This window comes from Rosa rugosa, chromosome 3 (assembly GCF_958449725.1).
Source record: "Rosa rugosa chromosome 3, drRosRugo1.1, whole genome shotgun sequence".
NCBI classification, from domain to species: Eukaryota; Viridiplantae; Streptophyta; class Magnoliopsida; order Rosales; family Rosaceae; genus Rosa; species Rosa rugosa.
In genome coordinates, this window is record NC_084822.1 from 47,872,567 (window position 1) to 47,884,903 (window position 12,337).

Genomic DNA, 12,337 nt, shown 5'->3' on the forward strand with positions numbered 1-12,337 from the left:
ACAGTAGGAGCCGGGCCGCTGTTCGTTGATAATGATAGATCAAATTTGTAGTGGTGGCAATGGTGGTAGTCACTGGTAGAGAATAGAGAGTAGGCAATGTGGAGACTAGAGAGTACGTTCATTCGTGAAGTTGGAAATAGTGATAGTAAGGGTGGTGGTCAATTTTTGGCCGGGCAGAGACGCACAGTATGTAGTGCGCCGATAATGTCGCCGATCCGTCGGCAATGACAAGGAGTACGGCGGTGCAGACTAATTAATTAAGAGTTTTTTTTTTTTTTAAACATTTCTCAATTGAAAATTCATATTTATCTTGTTGTAAATATTATTATCTATGTGGATGTCCATGTAAATACTCATTAGTTATGTACTTTGATGTAAACCCTACCTCTATATAAGGGAGGCTAATGAGACTGAATGATAACACTTCTACTTCCTCCTAACTATTCTCTTTTTATCTTCTCACTACTTTATAACACGTTATCAGCACGCTTGCTCTATTTTTTAGACTCCATGATGATCTAAGACGTCTTCGTGCAACGTTTGTTGTTTTTGACCATGATTCATGATCTATGAGATTTAATTCGTCATTCGATTTGATTATTCGAAACCCATAATAATATGCATCATTCTTAATTCAAAAGCGTTTATAATTTTTTCTTTCATTGTGCGATGTGGATTTCTATGAGACCCAAACCGCACCGTTTGCTCTGAATGTCTTCGGCCAGTTTTTGGTGGCCAGTTATAGAGCTCCTTAAAGGTTGTTCCCTTCTTTAGTATTAATGTTTTTCTCCTCACTCGTCGCCATTGCTAGTTCGCTAGCTACTGTGACCTTCACAGTTCTAGAGCAGTTGTGCGATGTGGATTTGATCTCCCCATTTTCTTCTTGACATGCATAATAGAATTTTCTATTGCACTGTTACACATACCACTTGTTTCGATTAATAATTGAATATGTTTTCATATTGGTGAGCACGTTTCAACTTTTTGAGGGTTCATCTTCTAATTTTGTTAGCTATAGTGTACTGGGTTTTGTTATCTCAATCAACTAGACAAGATGTCTATAACTCTATATATGCCTATCTGCCTAGTAACTAGTTAATTGGTCATACTTTCGATTTTCTTTATATTTACATGTTGGGTTCTCAGCTTTGTGTTCTCTATTTCTTGATTCGATTACATGAGGACCTGAAGTTCCTCTAGAATTATACAATGAGAAATTATGACATGGAGTTCCTCACAGGTTATGCAATTAACGAGGGCCAGAAGATCCTCGATGTTATACAAAAGTATATGAAATCACATGTTTCTTGATCAGCGATTATATGAGGGCCTGCAGTCCCTCAACTTCTTGGTTATGTGAAAATTTGGCATAACCAATTGGGTTCCTCCTCCTTGTCACTATGTGAATTTGAAGTTCAATTTTGAACACTTGGCTAAGCTAGAAGCTACATTCTCCACAAGATAAAATTATGTTCTTGTGTGATTAAAGGAGAGAAAAAAGATTATCATTTTGTGAAGTTAAGCAGACCAGAAGTTCTGTGTAATTTCTTCATTAATGGAACCAGAAGTTTCCACAGTTAATTTTATTGCATAGTTTATCTATTTATTTTTCTTCCCTGCAATTTTCCTATTTTGTTATGTACTTTCATTACAGTACTTATCTTTTAAATTAATTTTTTTTGTTACTCATACGGACCAACAGTCCTATACCTCGAACATATGAATTTCGAATGTAATATTTTTGAACCAGAAGTTCAAAATTTCATAGTAGAACCTGAAGTTCTAATAGTAAAACTCAAACCTGAAGCTTTGAGTATAAAAGTGAACTTGAAGCTTCACTTTAGTCACCTCGAGCCTGAATTTTCGAAGACCAAATTTATTTGAACCCGAAGTTCAAATTACGAAATCTTAGAACTTGCAGTTCGTAGAAAAATTCGAACCTGAAGCTTCGATTACACATATGATTCATTCATAATTTATTTGACTTTATGTCAACTCGAACTGGAAGTTGAATTTTCGTATGTCGATTGATACATTTTTTTTATGCTTACTTAAAGCATTCTTATTGTTTTCTTACATTAATTACTATACCATAAGTTCACTCCACCTTAGAACCTGAAGTTCTAATTGTGCAGACTCGAGCCTTAATTTCGAGCATATGGACAACTGATCGAACAACTTTGATTTGGGTCAACCTCAAACCTGAAGCTTTGAGGGGATTATTTTGACACCAATATAAAAGTAAGCAGATATTTAACCGTTGGTTTATGACAAACGAGTATGAGTATACCCCAAATTTGTTATCGTGGATTTTGTAATTAAAAGAGATCAGAACCTGTAGTTCCTTGATCCTTAATTACATGTGGACCTGAAGTTCCCCAATGATCATACTAACTAGATGACCATCTAAAGTCCTTCACTCATTTTGGTCATGAAGTTTAAACTCGACATTTCGAGTATATTATTTTGGCCAGAAGTTCAAAATACATTTGATGTTAATCTACATCAAACAACAATATAATAATTGAACATCATGTTTCAACTGTATAACACGGACCAGAAGCTTCGTGTATATCCTATGAGATCCACCGTTCAATTCTTACAAATTTGATTTGTGTCATCTTCAAACTTATGTTTTGAGTGATTTTCAGGCAATGCAATTTTATACATGGTGTCCAGAAAACATTATTAAAGCTTATGCTTATGGGGCTAATATAACAAATCATCTCAGATCTTACATATCTGATTGATGGCTCCAGAAGAGCACATATTATTGTCTCTTTGCATCATGTGCCTCCAATATTACCAGAGATGTATAACCTCTCCCTCTCATGGATCTCATTGATAAGAAAGTCGATTGACATGGCTATACCATGAAATACCACCAGAAGTGGATCATGGCAAGAGAGAAATCAAGAGTCAATGTAAATACTATCCTAACATCCACATATGTGAGAAAATTGTTAATTGGGTGTGTGTCGCCTATGATACACTATATGGTGGATGATTATCAAGCCACTTTCGAAAGGGCACTGGTCAAATTAAATTGCATTGACAAATAAGAACATTGAGATTCATCTCACATGCCTGACGTCTTTTACTTACAATAAGCAACTTGAAAGCACTATTGTGTTATTCCACAGATTTATTGTAACCTCTTGAGTTTTCATTGAAACTAAATGTTTCTAAATCCGATTATCTAGGAACCTGATGTTCCTTAAGAGGTTGTTATAAATTGAAACAAATTGAAACCTCAATTATATAAGGGCCTGAAGTCCCTCCTCTTTATGACTACAGATTTATATGTGACGCGGAACTTGAGGTTCTCCACATGATAAAGTTACTTGTTCTTATGGATTGTAGTCTCTAACTCGAAATTTTGAGTATATCATTCTGGCCAGCAGTTCAAAATGAATTTGATTCATTCCAATTATCAGTATTTCACAATAAATGATTACTAAAGCTAAGATAACACTCATATCAAGAGTTGTAGATCTTGATCTATGACTCCAAATGAGCTACTATCATGTTACCAAATTTGAAATATTGATGTACAAAGTACCTTAAATATGGTTGGAGAAGATTTTTTTTGCTATCTGATATATACCGTGTCAATTATACAGTAAATTTAGGCATATAATGTCATGAACCAGAAGTTTATTGGACCAAATACACTCTTTTGGCTTGACCGGTTACGTCATCTTTGTTGACCATGTTGCATGGAATCACTTACAAGTTTTCATGACTGCTAACCTTACTCACAAGCAAATTGTTTATTTACTGCATATTTGCGAGTTGTCACTTTAATGAGATAATCCTCCTGCAATGAGGGGGAGAAATATTGTTCCTGAAGAACGATATGAATTTGTGTGAGATATTTATCCACCGTCTCATTTTGATTTTGAGAAATACCTAAGTTAGTGAATTGATAAAACAAAGTGACAACTATATGCTTAATGCAAAGGCATATGCATGCTTGGGTTAAAGTCCCTAAAACCAACCATATTAACACAAACAATCTAGACCCCATTTGATTTGTGGGATGCATGTATATCCAAGTGACATGGTTCTACGGAAGAGAATGTCATTAAACAATATCAAAGCTCCTAATATGGCTACACATACAAAGGGTGTAAGAACGCCATTAGGAAATGATGTCTTAGTGATACAATAATAAATCAATATGGTTGATGCTAATGGACAAAATATTTTTGACCTAAAATTTGGTTTGGGTTCACCACCAACCAATGAAGATCTTCACTCCAAAGAAAGTGATAGATATTTAAACACATCTTTTGCGCATGGTCATAATAAGACAGTCTTCCCGCCGTTAGGGGGAGGAAATAGTACTTTCATTTGAATAACGGCGTGAATTTGTGTGGAATGTATACAAGCCCTATAATGCTCTACATGAGATTATAAGTAAAAAGATTCACATTCTCTACGTAATTCACCTATGAGAGATGATTGTCCTAGAAGTGACAATATATGCCCCGGAAATGGCATGGGTACCCAATATCAATAAGCTTCTTACAGCTAATGCATACATATAAGAATGTGTGGGATCTATGATTAATGATCATCGATGATAATTTACATATGGTAGCTACCAAAAATGATTAAGGACTGTATGGACGCTATACCACGTTTCATTATGAATGTCGACAAAGTATATTATTGGCCAAATTGGAAAGAGGCAATTCCAATGAAATTGAATATTTGAAACGTGATGAAATACTTGGACCTTTAACCCTACATGTACAAAAGGGTATTTATCAAAAGTGAAGATAAATCACTATGACACAATGTCTATTTATAGAGACATGAGATTGTGAACATCTTCCCTTATACGAATGACAATTTTCTATAAGTACAGTGTTACATATAGCTGTTATATTGACGAGAGATTTATGGCACATTGTCATCAAATATTATGAAGATCTTAAAGATATATTGCTAAAAGAAAAATCTCAAAAGTAAAGTGTCATTATAAGCCCATTGCTTATCAAATCCTTGAAGGATTCAAATACATGAATGATTCAAGTTCATGAAAGGTTGAAAGAGCCTGAAGCTCACTCATGGAATCAAAGAGTCTAAGCTAGCTCATATGTACTCATTTCGTTATAGTCAACGAGATCTAAATTGCCTTAATGAGTACTATGACAAGACTACTATCGAATTCAAATTATGATTATAATGTTGCAACATATTCTAACTTTCACAAAGTTATGAATTACTTAGAGCTCTTGAAGAGCTTATATGAGACATATCAGTACACAAAGATATTGATGTGTATGGCTAGGTATGCCATGATGATTTTTCAATGTTTTAAACTATACAAAGTTAAATGTGTCAATTTTTTTATATTGTTTAGCTATTACTTTGTGTATGATTTTGAGCATATGAGATTGTTTTCTAACCTTATCATATGAGGTAAGGCTTATTGAAAATCGTCTAGCTTTGTTAGTATTGCTTTAACTTTGCAGGTATGAATTTTTTTGATGAGCCTCTATATGCAAAGCATACATGGTCTCACTTCAGTGATAGACACATCAAACCACTATACATGTTACATGTAGCTTATCACATACATAATCGAGGCTTGCAACAATCAGGGGGGAGACTCTCATCAGGGGGAGCATCCGGAAGTATGCTACCTAGGACATATGCGCGTTGTGCTCTTTTTGTCCTTCGACCAGGGTTATTTTTGTCCCACTGGGTTTTTGTTACCTGACAAGGTTTTTAATGAGTCAACAATAAGCGCGTCCAATACCATCTTTCATTGGTGGACATCCAAGGGGGAGTGTTGTAAATATTATTATCTATGTGGATGTCCATGTAAATACTTATTAGTTATGTACTTTGATGTAAACTCTACCTTTATATAAAGGAGGCTAATGAGACTGAATGATAACACTTCTACTTCCTCCTAACTATTCTCTCTTTATCTTCCCCCTACTTTATAACATATCTCACTATATTTCAACCCATACTATTTTTTTTTTTTTTAATGTAAGATACTAGAAGCAATTAAATAGAACGAAAGTGAACGTCCATGATGTTCATCTGTAATACGTTGGACTCAGCTATTACCAATTTAACCAATGCATAACAACTACCTTTGTCAATATACCTAACCAACATTGACTAGTGTAAGTTGTTGTCTAATTAACAACTTATTAGGGGAGTAACTATTTTTCCAACCGGTTAATACCCTCTTCTTCTTTTTTTTAATCTAGAATTTACTCGAATTGGGATATTCGGCTCCACACCTGATTTTATTTTAGTAGAGATAAAATTATTCATCGAGTAAACCAATTAATACATATTACTTATTAGAGAGATTAAGACTATATTTATTTTACATGACTGAAGAACATGGATGCAAATTTTCTGCTCACATTCTCATGCGTTTGCAACTAGTAGTTTTAAATTTAATTCAAAGAAAAGAACTACCTAGCCCATTGAGAATCAATTAGAATTTGACTAGAATTTCCAGAAATCCAATTGATGATTAGCAAATCTCCTATATCCATCTACATTTGAATGACAAGAATTAAGATTCAGCCCTTATAGGTTGAGAAAGTCTCTAAATTTTTATTAACAACTAGAAACCCATCAAAAATTCATTCATACTTGGTCATGAGTCTAACATATATACAGTCTCATATTCCACGAACAAAAACAAAACCAAAGAAAAAAGGCATACAAAACCGCCTTGCCAGAATTCTCTAGCAGAAAATGGAGCTCTGACTGTCAAAACGAGCTTCAACCAATGGACCGCTCATAATGAGAGCCGACTAATTTCTCTCCACCGCAGCTCCCATTGTGTGCCTATATATTCAACCCACATCTGCAAATTGCAATGACCATCTCTTCCATTCCATTCAGCTTCATGTCTTTGGTCGAGGAACAACCCTTTGATTCACAGTGAGATTGGAAAAAGCGCCAGGTTTTGCTTCGCACGTATGGGGAGACCGGTGAAATCTAGCTAGTTAACCTTTATAAATTGTCGCCACGTGCCGTGCACGTGGCTCTTTACAAATTGTCACCACATGCCGTGCACGTGGCTATATAATCAATCTGCATATTATGCAGATATGCGTAGTAGACGAATCCATTACAATAATTAGTATTCCGTGAGTCGAACTCACAACTTCTCACTTATAAAAGAAAGATTTATGTCATTTGACCAAATGGTACGGGACTGCAACTCAATATTGTTATCATGCCAAAATATTATATAATAAGATAATTATTGATTTCTAGAAGAAAAAATACCCTGATATGAATCAATTCTTGATAGTTCCTCGCTTCCTCCGACGAAGACCAATTCTTTTCTTTCATAACTTGATGAAATTTTTTTTTTTCCCAAGATATATATCTAGAAAGAGAGAGATGGAGCTAATAACAAGATTCTCCTTCAAGCTCAGAATTGGTTGCGACTTGCGACTTGCGACGCGACCAAAACTATATACACTGGGCCTAACAATTGGCAGGTATTGGCCAGTTACGTACCTAGCCTTCCTACCCAGTTAACTTTGATATTAGGCCCAGCAAAGCCTCATGTAGCCCAGCTACATCACCAGAGTTCTAATTCTAAAGAACTTCTTTGTTAGATCGGAGAGAACTTTATTGGAGCTGCTAGTTAACTTAATCATGTAGCTCTCGTAACTAATTAACACGCTTATATTAAGTGGAACAGATTAATTAAATGTTCGTATACGCATAGATCTGATCTTAATTACGTCTCATATTGGTATAATAATGAAATTAAAGTGAAGTTAGTTCCATCATATGAACAATAATAAAACATGTACATGTAATCTGTTCGTCAGTCTCACAATAACATTAGTACATTACACACTTTAATTACCAGATTTAATTAGATCGTGCTTATGACTCATCAATGAGAATGATGTCGACTGCCTAAACAAGTTATCTAGTAGCAGAACATTGGAAGAGCTTCTATACAATTCTAATGTCTTGATGTTGTGAACTCGTTAGAGTACTATATCAATGTTAAGAATGTCAGCAAATTATTCTAACGTATCAATACTGCAAATCAAACTAACAGTTTAACGAGATAATTAACATATCGATGCAAGACCCTAAAAGATATTGTCATGAATAAACGTTGGAAGCGAATTGAACATATGCTCATGTGCAAAAGCACCAAGTTGCAAAGTTGAAGGGAACATAACGTGAATGTGGATACTGATGCCATAACTTTTGTCTTCATTGGCTGGCTTGCAGTTGGCTCCTTATTATCTACAGTAGAAAGATCATCTTCTTCTTGAGTTCCAGCTCTGTGATATTCTGAACGTTTTTCACACACTATCCATATCCAACTATTATAAGGAAAGAGTAGGTATCTTTCGCTTTGCATATATATAGTGGAAGAATTAATTATCATTATATGGGGTGTATAATTTTGCCTTTTTCGTCTTATATGAAGAAATTAAATCATTTTCCACGAATGGTAGGTAACCTAGCTAACTAAGGAAGCATCCACTTAATAGAGAAATCAATTAGTTTGTACTTTGTAGTCTAGTTATAATTTGTTGGTAAATAGGCAAAATCACGTATCTCAAATTCTTAATATGTATTATTTAATCTAGATATAGCTAGTGGATTACCTGGCGCAGTGAAAAATCACAAACTGGATATAATTAACCAAAGTTTAGAACAGAAGTATACTAATATAATTAGAGCGAAACCCTGCCTCTTCTAGGGTTTCGAGTTCACAGCGGCGGCGCCATCCTCCCGGATCCCGACCTGCATAGCGACGCTTGCCGTCGAGTACCTTCCCCTGACCTTTTTCTTCAAGGGTTGCGGTGTTGGCTGGCCGGATTTGGTTGAAGTCCGACAGGTGTAACAGATCGAGGTCGAGGTTAGATCGAGACTTTGGTGTAGCAGATCGGCGCTGGGATCACGTGTTAGCGTTCCATTTCTGTTTGGGTTGGTGTGAAGATCCAGCCGCTGGGTTTGGATCGGAATTGATCATCAGTTGGTGGTGATCGGAAGATTCTTGGTTTCCGGTCTCAGTTGTGGTGGATCATGCCGTGGAAAGGGAGGCCGCCGGAGATGATGATTGCAGTTTGGCAACGGAGGCGTAAGGGTGCTCTTGCCAGCTTCGTTGCCTGGGTTTGGGCCTTAGGGTCTGGGCCTGGGCAATGTGGGTTCAGTCTCTGGGCCCGTTTGGTTAGTTCTGATTATCTTCATAATTTGGCCAGGATGGAGAGTGTTTTGACACCCTCATCCATTACTTAGTGCTTTATGCTGGCTTGACCCGAGAGTTTGATCTCCTTGGGTGTTGTTGGGCTTTATGGTATTTAAAGTGTCAGTCGTAATTCAGATCATGGTTCTACGGAATTGGTAATTATCTCGAGTTGGACTGGAAAGAGCGGCTTATGGATGAGGAATTGACTCCTATTTGTTTGCTGGGAAGTAGCTTTCTATTTCGTACCACAATTGCGTGATTGGCGGATGGTTGGCTAGAAGATGATTTTGCCTCAGAAGACACGGAGTTGTTCTTTGTTTATGAGTCCGCTTTAAAAGTGGGCTCCATTTGACTTGTAATGAGTTTGCAGTACTTAGATAGGAGATTGGTTGTTACCCCGCCATTTTTCTGTCTTTTAAGGGTATGTAGACTCTGACTTTTTAGCTGATCATCTATGAAATGAACCTTCTATTTCAAAAAAAAAAAAAAAACGTATACTAATATAATTAGTACTCCAGTCACTAATTATGTAATCGACATAATATATGACTAATCAAGCAAAGCACGTCATCATAATGATGTAGCCATTGTAGCGTGTACAATTTCGCTAGAACATTAAGTTTGTATTTTTAACTTCTAATGTCATAAAAAAAAACATTAATTATTCTAAAAAAAAGTTAATCATTAATTTATGATAAAGGTTCAAGCTAGATAACTAGCTAGCTTGGAACTTTACCAGTGCAAAATATGTATCGGATAGGATCTCCTTGCGGTATATTGCATGTTTCTATGCTTTTGTCTAAAAAAAATTTCTCAATCATTTCAAACTTCGATGAATACGAATACTCAATTGTCCTCAGTAATGATATATCGAACAAATCATGAACGACCTTATTTGAGAAAGCACTTACCCTCACGTACGTACACCTCAGCTTGATCTCGTCCACTTTCTTTGGTTTACCTAATTTAATCATCCATATCTTCGATTACAATTTTCATATCTAACTAGTTTACCACAAATCCTAACTCATCATCAAAGGACTTTTTATGTATCTGGATATGATATTTGGAGGTGATCATAAATTTAGGAAGAAGACAAAGGAGGCGCTCACCTAAGCAAACACTTAATTCCATGATCCATCCATCACTTGCATGCTTCCACTTCTGCACTCATGAGAATGCAGAACAACAACTTTCACAAACAGTAGTAGGTAGCACAAATTAGAAAAGCAAGGGCCATCCTTATGTTGCTCCGCGTAGGCAAAGTGAGATTAGGTCATTTCTTTAATCACATAATTAATCAAATCCCTCCTGTAATAAACTACAGATTAACTTGTATATTTAGGGTTTACGACAGCGATTCCGTGCTTATCAACCCACTGAACATAGCCGACCTCATCCGGCATTACCGCAACGCGGCAACATCTCCATCGCTGATTCCCTTTACTTTTCCGCAGATCTGGCGACTCCCTGCATCAGGTGTTCCGTGTTCCGCGTTCCGTACGATCTGTTTCAGACCAGAAAGTACTGGTACGTACACCTGAAGACTTCTGCAGCAGCTGCCTGATGACCTAGCTAACTAAGCTAGTCAGCTTCTATGTCTGTTCATTATTTGTCCGTACGATTTTTATATACTTGAGTAGTTGGAGGCCTCATATTCCATTCTGTGAGGTAAGATCGCACCAATCTGAGTTCTTGTTGGGATCCAAGTACGAAAGCACCCAAATCCCCAGTTGTTATTTTGTTCGGTCTTTGTTTCCTTACCCCATTTAGTTTCTTCCATGGTAGTGATCAATATTAGTCCTGCATTAACCACAACATGTCATCCACGAGTTTATCATTATTGATTAATTGCTTTAATATGAGATTTTCTGTTTTGATAAAACTTCACACTCGCCCACCCACCCACCTATAATAGTACGTAAGAGGATGAGTATACGTAACACTAGAAACTCGGATATTTTAATTAGGTTCCAACTGGTAGGGATACGATACTGAACCTTTCGAATTTACTTGATTTGTGAAGTTGCTTTACATGGTAAGTTTTGTATGCATTTATTTTTCGAGTTGAAATGAGTTGTTAGAATTACGTAAAGACACCAATTGATGTGACTTTTATCATGATTATAACTCAATGTCGAGAACCTAAACAAATAACCATCACTCTAGTAGTTTTCTTAAAAAAAAAATATAAAAAAAAGATTGAAAATACAACGAGAGGACATTTTACCAGAGACGGAACTAGAATTGAAACACTGGGTGGGCTGCAAATTAAAGTTAATTTTACGTGAAAATTGCTACTAAAATTTAAACCAAAGTTCTTTAATTTAGAGCCATTTTCTTAATTGATGACTAAAAATTAGATAAAAATGAACTGAAAAATAGGGACAGAGGCTAAAATAAGAGGATGGGAGGAGATTTTTGACTTTATATATAGAGGCTACACCCTATATAATACCTATATTTAAAATACTTTTTCCACAAAAATAGGTGGGCTGCAGCTCAATCCAGCCCCCCTCTAGTTCCGTGCCTGCATATTACCAGTCAATATCTAGCTATGGATAATGAAGCCTTGCACCAAACCAAACATACCAACTGATGTGAGATAATGGGATTTATATTGTACTATACCTTTTTTGTTGAATAATTTACCCTTAGTGATGGTGAAGCTATTTATATAACAGCAAGAATATACCAGACACAAGACACAATCTTGCTCACCTAATTAAGGTATAGTTTTAAGGGACTATGAGGGACAAATGTATCTCAACCACTTATATTATATTTAAAATCTAAAATGATAATAACCTCAAACTGTGTATTTGTTTTCAGCCATCAGATTTACTTGTTCCTCACAATTTCTTAAAAGCTGTTCCTTAAATAAACAGACCTCATACTAGACATGTCTTATCATCCAGTTCAGAAAGCCATTCAAAGAGCTCCTCCTATATGGTTGTCATCGATCCAAGATGAATAGCTAGGCAGCGCACACAACACTTTGCCAATATAAGGAAGCTAACTTTGCATTTTAATGATGGACAATGGATAAGATATAATATCAATGAACGTAAGACTATCTACATTTCCTAGAGACCCAAAAGTGCTTAACGTTCC